The 12,099-nt window shown below is 38.5% G+C and overlaps 1 pseudogene; it reads right to left on the bottom strand.

The window, feature by feature from the left end:
- Positions 1 to 466: 466 nt before the first annotated feature.
- On the bottom strand, positions 467 to 11,828 carry LOC139706363 (polycystin-2-like; annotated as a pseudogene).
- Positions 11,829 to 12,099: the final 271 nt, after the last annotated feature.

Genomic DNA, 12,099 nt, shown 5'->3' with positions numbered 1-12,099 from the left:
ACTCCCCTCCAGGGGCAAGACCCCTCTAACCTGGGTTGCGGGGGAGCTCAGCATGCCTGCAGCCATGGTGGATAGGACTCCTGCATCCAGGGTGGAGACCTCTCCAAAGTCGGTGGTGCTGGAAGGAGCTCTGCAAGCAGCTGCAGCCAGGGTCCAGGGCACTCCCTTCTCCAGGAGCGAGACCCCTCCAACCTGGGTGCCTGAGACAGCTTTGCAAGCAACCTCAGCCAGGGAGGAGGGCACTCCCCACTCCATGGGCCAGATCCCTTTAACCTGGGTGCCAGGGGGGAGACTCCATCCCATGAGTCTCACTAGTTTTTCTTGATATAAATTATGGAGCAGCTTTGGCTGGCCACAGAATTTGCCCAAAAAAGGCAAGTTCAAGTCCTTTAAAATTTTGTGTGACTCATGTTAATTAAAGGAAGAAAAAAATAGTACTAAAAACCCAGAACATGTTCTGAATCAATTACCTTAATCCACACAAAAATACTGTGACAGCAGCTATATTGTTGAATTGTATTTGCCAATATGCCAGATTCTCAAAGTTGGGGAAAGTATTCTGGTCTTCCAGAAAGTGGAGTAGACCCTCCACATTTGATGTTCAATATAAGCTAATTCCTATAGCCATCACCGAGAGCTGGAAAACAAAAGGCTTATATTTCATTATACTGCTTTCAAAGAAGCTTACCTTATAATGAGTAGTTTATTTTTCTTCACCATGTATAGATGCCACATCTGGCCAATATGCACACCCAATGGCATTCATAAAAGTCACACACTCAAATGGCAATGCTTGGCACTGCCATAAAAGACATTCACAATGTATATTGCTTGCATTTCCTTACTTAGGAACAGAAATCCAATAAGTGCATGTGTCCATGGGCCTGTGCATACAATGAGTACCCACAGAAGCACCCGAGATGTCACTATAACAAACCCAAACTCGAGAAGGAAGGCCTTCTGATCATTTTGCCACCCATATATAAATCATTTTCTACACCCTCCTATCTTTTCCTGATTTTTCTGGTTTTAAGTTTAGTTTTTAAAATTTTCTTGTGTGCCTCTTCATTCTCGAGTTTCCAGCCATCCATTCTTTCTCTTCATATGTGCACGTACACACAGTGTCTGGGCCAGGAAGAACATATGGAAGTGAACTTGGGGTAAGCTCCACTCCCCCAAAACTCACACTCTTAATTCAAGACAACATAAACACACAAAGCTAAATAATACAAAAAGCTCCTAAGAGTTGGCATCACACAACATGAGGTGAAGCTGAAACCAAACACACTGAAAAGGAGTGCACAAAAGAGGACAGAATGTGCTTGGTCTTAGAATATGGTGGGAATGAAGGTCAGAGAGGCTCAAGGAAACTTGCAGTGAAGTATATGAACAAAGGGTTCCTTCTTAATCATGGCTATCTCTGCATTTATAACATACAACTTTTCACATGTTTCTTGGGTCTGAGCTATACAAGATCAGAGGGAACAATGGCCCCTTCTTGCCACCCACCACCACTGGACTAATGTGCATTATGTGAACAGTTCACTGTAGTATCTGTGCCTTTCTGTGGGATCTGAGTCTGCACCACGTGGGCTGTGACAGGTTCTTTGACCTTCTTTGTCCCTTCCCTCTACTTTTTAATGATGGCCAAAGACCACTTCATTAGACCTTCGTGAGAGAATAATCCAGACCAGGTGATTTTCATAGAAAAGACCCACCTGGCTGACAATCACAGCTAAAAAGCCAACCTCACTTTCTTATCAGTGAAGGATTTCCAGATACAATCTTGAACTTTTGTGCTGATGGTAGGAACATTTTCTTAGAGCTCTCTGAAAATGTTCTTGTACATTGACTCATCTGAGAGGGATAAAGATGCTGGGGTTGGTTGAACAAATCCAACAATAACCCTCTACACAATTCTCACATGGTACAATTTGCTACCTAGTCCAGATGTTTTTACTCCACCCAGGAGAAATGTTCATAAACACATGGAAGTAGTGGTTGTTTATACAACATCAATATCATGTTACATTAATTTTCCTTGGAACACTTCCTCCAAAATAGTGAATAAAAGAAGAGAGGTGAGAAAGAGGTTTGTGAGCATGTGGGTTGTTAGGTTACTCCTGATTATCTCTGGGATTCTCATCCACATCTACAAAAGACCTTTCTCTCCATATTAGAATGTCAGCATTATAAAGGCAGAGGATTTGGTTATTTTATTTGACTCTGTATCTCCAGTGCCTGGAAAAGTGCTATACATAGTAGATGCTTGGAAAATATCCATTGAAGAACTAAATATCTTTGCTCTGAGACACAGCAATCAACATTATTTTAACTTAGTCCTGTAAATTGTCATTTTTCAATATTTCTGCTAGCTTCAAAATACTGTAGCCTAGGACAATTGACTGACATAAACCTGTAGACTTCAGAGTATTTGCTGCAGAAATAGAATGAGAAAAGGGTGAAAACAATTTCAAAGTAACAGCGAAATGTGATCCTTAAAATATAAATTTTTTTCAGGTTTTAAGGTGAACTCAAACAAATTTAGGCTAGATGACAGAAATCCTTGGCTCAGGGTACATTTGGGGATGAGTAGGAAGCATGTCCTTACTTCTAGTTGGTGAAAAAATTTTCAGTAAGAAGGTGAATTGCAATTGTCCTTCCCTGTTCTATATGAAGTACAGTCTCAACTGTGTCATTGAACTACTCAGAGTTAAACCAAAACAAAGGAAAGCAGGAAAAACTTTTGAAAAGATACTTGCAAAATGTTGTGACTGCTAAGATACAGAAATAATCTTTGACCCACATATCCCCATCTATTTTCCCAGGGGTGTCCATAGTAGGTACAAGGCAACTCACTGGAGTGTGGCATAAAAACTTGTAGGTATGTAAGAAGAAAGTGCTCAAATTCTCTTTGTATTAATTTTTATATTACTCTTCTAAATTCTCCTAGTAAGCGTGCACGCACACACACACACACACACACACACACACACACATCATATACTATAGTATTCAGTCAAAGTTTTCACTGATAGAAATACAAGTTAAAAAACAATGAATCCTACCAACTAGTCTTTTGTCAATACTGAAGTCATCTGGTTAAAAGAAATCTGTTATGTTAGTATAACATCACACTTACCTTTTTGCCATTATTCTCAATAACAAATAAATTTATATCAGTCCAAAAAGAGAGTTTCCATCCTTAAGGGTTACAAACAATAACTGTGTTCCAAAATAATTCTTACTGTATAAGGTCTGTAATCTGCCCTCCCTTAGTAGAGAATATTTTGAAAAATTATTTCCAGAATTGTTGCTTCTCCTACTTCCTTAAGTACTGAAATTCTTTTATAACTCTACTCATTATTAATACATTGGAAATGTGTGGGACAACTCCTGTCACCTTGATTTGTGTGGGCTGTGTGATGTTACACAGCCATCATGAAAGAAGGAGGTGGTTTTGACTGCACTAGGTTCCAGACTGTAGCTATTCTGTATGAATTTTTTTCTAAGTATGACCTTTTTCTGTAGCACAAATGTACATGGCTCCAGAAGCAGGTGCAGAGTGATTAAGAGGATTAGTGGAAAAGTTAACTAAGCTTTTGTAAATGAAAAGCACTTGGAAATGCACATAACACAGTAGTTTCTAACCAGCAGACTGTTGTTATTATTATGATTGGTACTAATATTGTTCATTACCATGAAACACACGCCTGGGCAGTTTTACTTATGCCTAAAGTGTCCTTTCACTGAGTGACATGTTTTCTTAACTAATACTAATGAGAAATGATTTCATACTGACTTGATGTAAATGCTTCACAAAAGCCAAATAAATTTTTGGGAGAGAAGCGAAGGAAAGAATAACTGTCACCAGGAAGGCTAAGACAAGAGTGATTGCCAACAGGATAATGAATCATTTCCTGAGATTTCTGAGGTTCATTTCTATGCTAGGCAGTGGGCATAGATCAATATATAAACAGAAAAATATGACATCACTATGCTATTCAAAATTTTAAGCACGTAATAATTAGGTGCATTGTTACATGGCTAAATGTGTAACAAAACTTAGGCAAAGGTTGACTATTATTGCTGAAGGAAGACACAAGTTTGACAATTCATTTTTACACTGAGGCCTCTGGAAGGAAGTGATTAATTAATTGACTCCAATGAAGGGAAAACAAATTGAACAACTGTTAGATGTTAAAATACAGTCAAGGGCAGGCACAACATCTAAAAGTTGTTTTAGTCTTGACTATGTAACGGTGCTTCATGATTTCTTGTACCTTATACAGAGAACTTTGATGGGCATAACTTAAATTTTGTTCTCTGTGGACTATTCGCAGGAAATTCTTAACCTAAGAAGGTTTACTCTGTCACTCAAAATATTTTCAGGATGTTCCTTCTTGCCATAACTTGACACATAGGCAGAAAAATGTAAATAAATTTTAATAGAAGTTGAACCCCAAATAAATAATTTTATCTCCTATATCTCATATGGCTGGCCACAGTCAAATAGTAATTGCTGAGTTATTCTCATGATTAGTGTGGTTATTTGAGAGCTCACTGTAAATGCCCCTCTACACCATAGTTAGTAAGGTCTCACATGCAAAATAATTTGTAATGCAGAAGTGGATGTAATAGAGAGAGGAAATTTTAGATTTTCTTCTGGAAATATCAAGATCCACAGTTCTGAGGAGATCAAAGACTGTAATTAATATGCTTTTTGGGATAAGGTAGGGAAATTGGTATTGTTTTTCAACCTACCACAATGATCACAACATCCAGACAATTCCAGAAACTCCTGAAATATTGTAGTTTGTGAATGCGAATTTCCAATATCTCTTCCACGACATAATAAAGGATAAAGAAACAAAAGATAATCTCACAGGCTGCCAGGAAGAAATCAAAAGTGGTGACGTAGCGAATCAGCTTTACAGGTTGAAATTGCCAAGAAGGAACCACACCGCCTGTTGCTGGGAATTCAACCAATAACCTGCATTGCAATAAGAACAATTAAAACAACTACAGCATAGGGTTATAGCCAGAAGGGTGTTTCTTCCTTTTCTCTGAATTACAACGTAATAAATCTGCTACCATAGCTCACCCAAGCTACTGGCAAATCATTTTTATTATGGCCAATACCAACACACTTGTAGAATCTTGTACTATAAAAGGAACCAGAATTCCCAAGACCTGTATCCAAAGGATTCCTTTCTCTTCAGGCTTCCCTTTATTTTTTTCTGGCATTTGTACTGTTTAAAATACTGTACAATTTTTTAAAATGGATAGTTAATCAACAAAGAAATCTTTCTAATGCTACTATTAGGTGCAAGTCATTTTACTAGGTAGCATGAAAAAAAACCCAAATAAAAAATATGCACTAAAACATATGATCGGGTTGAGAAGTAGGATATATATTTTGCAATCTATGAAGATAGGCCTGAGCATCACATTCATTCATTCATTCATTTACTAGGTAATACCTAATTAGCACCAGATACTTTCCTCCAGGATACTTTCTTTCCCCTCCCCAGTGCTTTGGGGTTCACAGGCTGTCAATCAGGGCCTATTGTCTGAAGCAGTAACATGTTTCCATTCATACTGATGGCACTGATCATCAGTGCTTTCCTATGATTGAACTAAAATTCCCATTTTACAGTTCTCACATTAAGTAAGTTAAATGATTCACTTAATGGTACCATTTTCCTATCAAATTAGAAACAGAATCTTTAACTCCATGATTTCAGACATTTAAAAGCCCTTGGGAAGCTACTAGGCATTGCTATCTCCTCTGGTACAGGTAGGACTAGAGAATAGCAGTGAGGACCACAATTTCAAGAGAGCAATACAGAGAGCAGAGCCTGGTGACAGCCTCAGAGTCAATTGTAAGGGAAAGGAAGTGGCTCTGTGTCAAGTCATCTCTCTCTGACCCATTCTGGCCCTGTACTTGGCAACCACTTCCAGAAAATTAGAAAACCACATAGGAAAACGGAGTAACTGGCCTTGATGGTCATCACCCTTTAAGTCTGGGAAGGACATACTCAGACTAAGTGAGAGAGAGAGAGCTAGAATTTTTATAGATAGACATCATTGACTTAAATGTTGGCTGCTTGCCTGTTTTTATCCTCTTCTAATTCTCTTGGAATCATTAAGGGAAAGTTCACCTCAGGTGCCTTTGGTGAGACTTAAGCATGAGCAGGAATCCATAAGGTATAGCCCCTGACACTGTCTATGTACTAATGCTTGGGCATCATCTGAGAGTGGGAAGGTCAGGGAAGAGAGTCTATGTTTGACAGCCTTGGAACATGTAATGGAGCACGTAGCTCTGCTCATCCTCATAATGGCTGAGGATAGGTGTTAGAAAATCAGATGCTTTTTCTGAAAAGGGTCTGAACTGGGATGAACTTGGACTAGATTTAAGGTTCTTTCCAAATCATAATATTCTAGGATCATAAATCCCTTCCTGAAATCTCCATGTCCCACTAAGACTTCAGTTTTCACCCCTGCCTTGTTATTGGCCTGGATCCTCATTAATATGGCTATAGGCAAGAGTTGGTTGGCCTATCTCCAGAATAGGATATACAGTCACTCCCCAAATTGGGAGCTTTCATGTGTGCCCTCAGTACACACCTGACCATGCAGAACAGGTTAATGTTGGCATTGTACACTGAAAAGTCAATAAAAGTTGCCCTGGTTCCTCGGTCCAACCAGACATTTTTCCTGAGGCTAGTAATCTGGGCAGCTGTTTCCTCTCTGGTTCTTGACAAATCCAGGTAATAGCCAGCTCCACTGTAAGATGTGATTATTCCCCAGTGGCTACTCCCATTCAAGTCTTTTTCACTTGTGTAGATCCAACTAATTTAAAAACAAAAACAAACAGGAAAAATCAGTGAAATACCAATGGCAATTACAAGGTTCCTGGTAAGATAAGGATAGGAAATATGGTGGAATGAGATGGACATCATTACCCTAGGTACATGTATGATTGCACAAATGGTGCGTCTCTACACTGTGCACAACCACAGAATTAAAATATTGCACTCCATTTGTGTACAATGATTTGGAAATGCATTCTGTTGTCATGTACAACTAAGTAGAACAAATAAATTTTTTAAAAAATATATAAATAAGTCTTATCATACTGAGTAATACACTTGATGTGGTACTTCATTAGTGTTTTCTTACTGAATTGTCATACAGTTTTTAGCTCCAGTATAGCACTGAGGGTCCTAAGGATTACTGAGATCAATTTAGTCCCAAAGTTTTTGATGGTAGAGTTGAGAATACACACAGGGCTGTCTGTCCGCAGAGCCTCTGCCATCAGTCCCGAGTTCCCATTGCTACTTTCCCTAATGATTGTCTATACTCAAGGACTACATGACTCCAAGTCCCCAGTGAAAATCACAGATAAAAGGGGACAAGTCCATCCTGTGTCTTGCTATGTGGTCTCCAGTTTTCCATATAAAATACACATGATGCCTGTATTCGAGATGCATATATTTTGTGAGAGATAAAATAATACATCTATAAAAAGAATCTCACACAGAGTAGGAGCTGGAAAAATTTCTTATTAATGATGTGAGATAAAGTAAAATATTTGAAAAGGCACCACTGATTAAATATATTATTTTGCAGGACCTAGAAAAAGGAGCATTAGAAAGAATAATCACTTTCATAACCTGGAAAAAAATCTTTTCAGATTATTTAGTACCTTTGGTCTAATCTCCTGATTTCTACTAAATTTGTGACTTTTGAGCCTTGGTACTAAATACAATGTACACTGAATTGCAGGTAAATTATCTTGTCATTGAAAAAGGTATTTGTCCCATTGAACATAACAAATGTGGGTTCTGGGTGACTCAGTTCTCAAGAAAATGATGCAGATGACCGAACAGTAGTCATTCAGCATTGCTTAGAAGGTGGCTCTGCCATAGTGACTTACCCTGGGGCAGCCAACTCAGGAGGCCCACCCTGAGACAGCCTGAGAGCTTTGCCCATTTCTCTGGCATAACTACAATAATTCTAAACCTAGGAAGTTTAGAATGCAGAAATGTTTGAAGCATGGGTACTAAAGTATACTAAAACTCCTGCAAAGGTGCACATGTGCAAATGTATACTTAGGATTATAAACATACATTTTAAACCAGGGGCTTTAAGTCAGACAAAAAGTAAGAAAGAAAATCCTGCCTCACCAGCTCACACTTTAAAAAAACTACACTTTTCATGGAGATTCCCTGAAAAACTAAAAGTAGAAGTAGCATATAAGCCAGCAATCTCACTAGTGGGTATTCATCCAAAGGAAATTAAATCAGTATTTCAAAGGGACCTCTGCATCCCCATGTTTATTGCAGTACCATTCACTTTAGCTAAGATACAGAATCAAAAGAAGTGTCTATCAACTGAAGAATGGATTAAAAAATCACACACACATAGAGGAATATTGTTCAGCAATAAGAAAGAAAGAGAGAGAGAGAGAGGAAGGAAGGAAGGAAGGAAGGGAAGGAGGTAGGTAGGGAGGGAGGGAGGGAGGGAAAGAAAGAGAGAGAGAGAGAAAGAGAGAGAGAGAGAGAGAGAGAGAGAGAGAGAACAAACAATGCATGCAATCCTGCCATTTGTGTAAAAGTGAAAGGACCTAGAGGACATGATGTGATGTAGGTGAAAGAAGACAGGAAAAAGGTAAATATTACATGTTCATGTCCATATGTGAAAGTTGTAAAATCAATCTCATAAAATTCAAGCACAGAATAGTAGTCACTAGAGTTTAGGAGATATCACGGAGTGGGGACAAAAGAAGCCAGATCCAGGGTGCAAAAACCCAGTCAGATAGGAAGAAATACTTCTGATATTCCACACCACACAGGGTAACTAGGGTCTGTAATGACTCATGCTATATCTCCAAATAACAAGAAGAAACCAAAGTTTCCCAACACAGAGGAATGATTGAGGAGATGGAAATATTAATCACTCTGATTTGATCATTACTTATTGTAAACCTGTGTCAAATTATTTTACTGCACCATAAATATGTACAACTTTCATGTGCCCCAAAATAACTACACTTTAAATAATTGCATTCCAAACAAAAAGCTATTCATAAGAAATACTAAAACAAAAAAGGAATTTCTACATCAGAAAAGTTCCTACTGAACAACCTAGGGGACAATATGTACATGGCCAACAGACCTAGAAAGTCAAGGTCAAATGTTTTCTCTCATGCAACAGCTAGACCAAAATAAGGTGGAAAGAGATGAGCTGAGGGAGAATCCCATGAAAACAGAGAAGAAATCAGTAAAGGAGAGAAAATGGACTAAGCGGGAAGAAGGAGGGCTGGGAAAAGGAAGAAACAGTGGAATGGAACTAACCAAACTATGCTATGTACATACATGAATATGCCAAGTGAATTCACCTTTATATATGTCCATTACACAGTGATTTAAAAAAAAAAAAACTATAAATAAATAGAAGAAAGGCCAGTAGGGTCAAAGAAAGGGAAAAGGGAGGAGGCAGTAGGAAGGTAAAGGGGGAAGTACTGAGTACTGAATTAGAGTAAATTATATTCCATGCTTGTATAATTTTATCAAAATAAACCCCAATATTATGTATAACTATAATGCACTGATTTAAAAAAGGATCAAAACATCTTAAATAAAAGTTTAAAGACTCAGGTAATTTGTTTTTTGTGGGTCACACAATCAACAATTTAGCCTTTTGGAAATACGCATAGAGAAACTAGAAGGGAATTGAAAAGTAGAGAAAACTTAAGACACCAGATGTCAGTTTGGCCCAAGCTTTAAAACAAGCTTTGAGGACTCACTGAAGGCATCTTCTAATTGCTAAAAGCATCAGAGAATAAATGATGGAATTTCAGTGGGAGGTCAGAGGATGAGTCAATGTCACTCAGTGGCCACAGTCCCAGATACTTACGCAGTTCCATTTCGTGGCCCAAATGGAGCCCTGTCTTCGCTATTGACAGAGTAAACATCATAGCACTCTTTAATTTCCTCTCTCAAGTCCTGGGGGATGGAACAGGATCCATTTCTGACTTTGACTTGTCGTATGCGTGGAACCCCTAACAGCAGGTTCTTGTAGAAAATGAAACTTTGGTTGTCAGCTTCTGTTTGGTTGCTGGGCTGCACCTTCCAGTACAGCCCATCCAGTAAGGGGCCTTCTGCAAACTAAAAGCAAAGACAACTTTTTTTGTCCTCTTTTGCCTTTTTTCATCATTATTTATTTATTTATTTTTATAATTATTTGGTGCTAGATCACACCCAGAACTTCACAAATGCCAGCCAAGCACCCTTCCACTGAGCCACATCCCCGGCCCAATGGCATGTTTTTTTAAAAACCTCCAAGTCTTGCCTCTGCCTGGCATATTTGCATTACCAGGGCTTTGGCTACTCTGAACAAGGTAGAGCAGTAAGAGGGGGTTCTGTTGTCAGTACACTTGGCACAGGATAGGTGCTTAATAATTGGCCACTCTGATTTCTATTCTGGGACTAAAGGCAGTCAGGTGAGAGTATTGTGTGAGTCCACAACCACAATCAATTCTACTCTTCCTTATTAAAACAGCATTCTACATAATCATGGCTCTGAGCTAAAACGTAAGAGTGTCAATTGTCAGCCTATCATCTGGTGGATTTTTTTTTTTAATGTCTGGACTCCTGCTCTATGGGAGCCTTTCAACATATCTCCTCCTCTTTAGAGCTTGGAATTTATTATCACAGAAATGTATATGTGTGAGAAATCTCTTGTTAGTTTGTACAAGGAGCTACACCCCAAGGGAAGAAAGATCTAGCCACTTCTCAGCGTGTAATCTTTATCAGATGATCAGCAGAGATAGCTACCAGTTCCACTGAGGGGGCAAATGTTAATATTATACAAATGTGCTTTTGATGCCAAGTACTGTTATTTATTAATAGATTCCCATGACTCAGTTTTTTTTTTTTTGTATGTTTAAATCCATAGTTTTTACTCAGATGTTAGTCAGAATTTTACAAAGTATCTCACCATGGAGAATCAATCATTTTTCTTTCCATTTCCATCAAATTTTCTTAGACACTGAGCACCATATTGCCCAGATTGGCTTAAAATTTGTTCTATATAACTTTTTGCTTATGCTCTGCTACTATGGTTGAATTTGTGACACTGGGAAAGGAGCTGGGTTGAATTTTACATTGGCAAACCTTTGAAAGAATATGCTTCCCTTGTATTAAACATCATCCCAAGAGCTGGGGATACATGTCATCACCAACAAAGACAAAACACAAAAGCCAAGCAACACAGAGCAACCAAAATGCTCTCCTGATTCTCAATGTTTACTGAACCGTGAATGGCTGAATGAATAATAAACCGGTGCAGAAAAGTAGCTGTCATACTAGGAACAAGTCTCTTATTCCCCAGCCAAATGACCTTGCACATTTAAACACCTGAATCTCATTTGCAAACTGGGGATAGCAGCAGTATTGACCTTGTAAATTACCATGGGGATTAAATGAGGAAGGTATGAAATACCCAGTGTGGCATAAGGCATCTGCAAAGATCTCAATAAATCTTAACTTTATCCTTCTTTGAAGGTAGCAGCAGTAGATTTGAAGAACTCACCATGACTTACAACGTCTCACAAAGTAGTAAACACTCAGCAGGCCCTGACGATACACATGCAGTGAAATTCTGAGGCCAAATAAACAAAGTTAAGGCAAAAATACCTTCCAGAAGTCCTCCATTGAAGAAAGAGTTTTAAAGTTCATTTTCTCTGTTTTAGACAATGGGGTGTCTAGGAAGAGCTGTGACATTATCCGGGTGTAGTAGTACACATTGGAGCTCATCATGCCATAGGTCACTGGAACACAGAAAGAGCCAAATGAGCCCACAAGGCAACCTGCACACACATTTGCACAGCTTACAGATTCCACAGGTGGACTATGCCTGGTTGATGGACATTTTGAATGGACAAACATTCATGTTAGGTCTTTTTTTTTTTATATTTGTCTTCCTTCTATAACATTCTTCTAGGACATGTATACATCTTTGGCTTATCAGACACATTTAACATTAATATTGACCACTGTGAAACAAAATTGGTTCACCATTGAGCATCAA

Source organism: Marmota flaviventris, chromosome 7 (assembly GCF_047511675.1).
Source record: "Marmota flaviventris isolate mMarFla1 chromosome 7, mMarFla1.hap1, whole genome shotgun sequence".
In the NCBI taxonomy this organism is placed as follows: Eukaryota; Metazoa; Chordata; class Mammalia; order Rodentia; family Sciuridae; genus Marmota; species Marmota flaviventris.
This window is presented reverse-complemented; position numbering and strand designations above follow the sequence as displayed.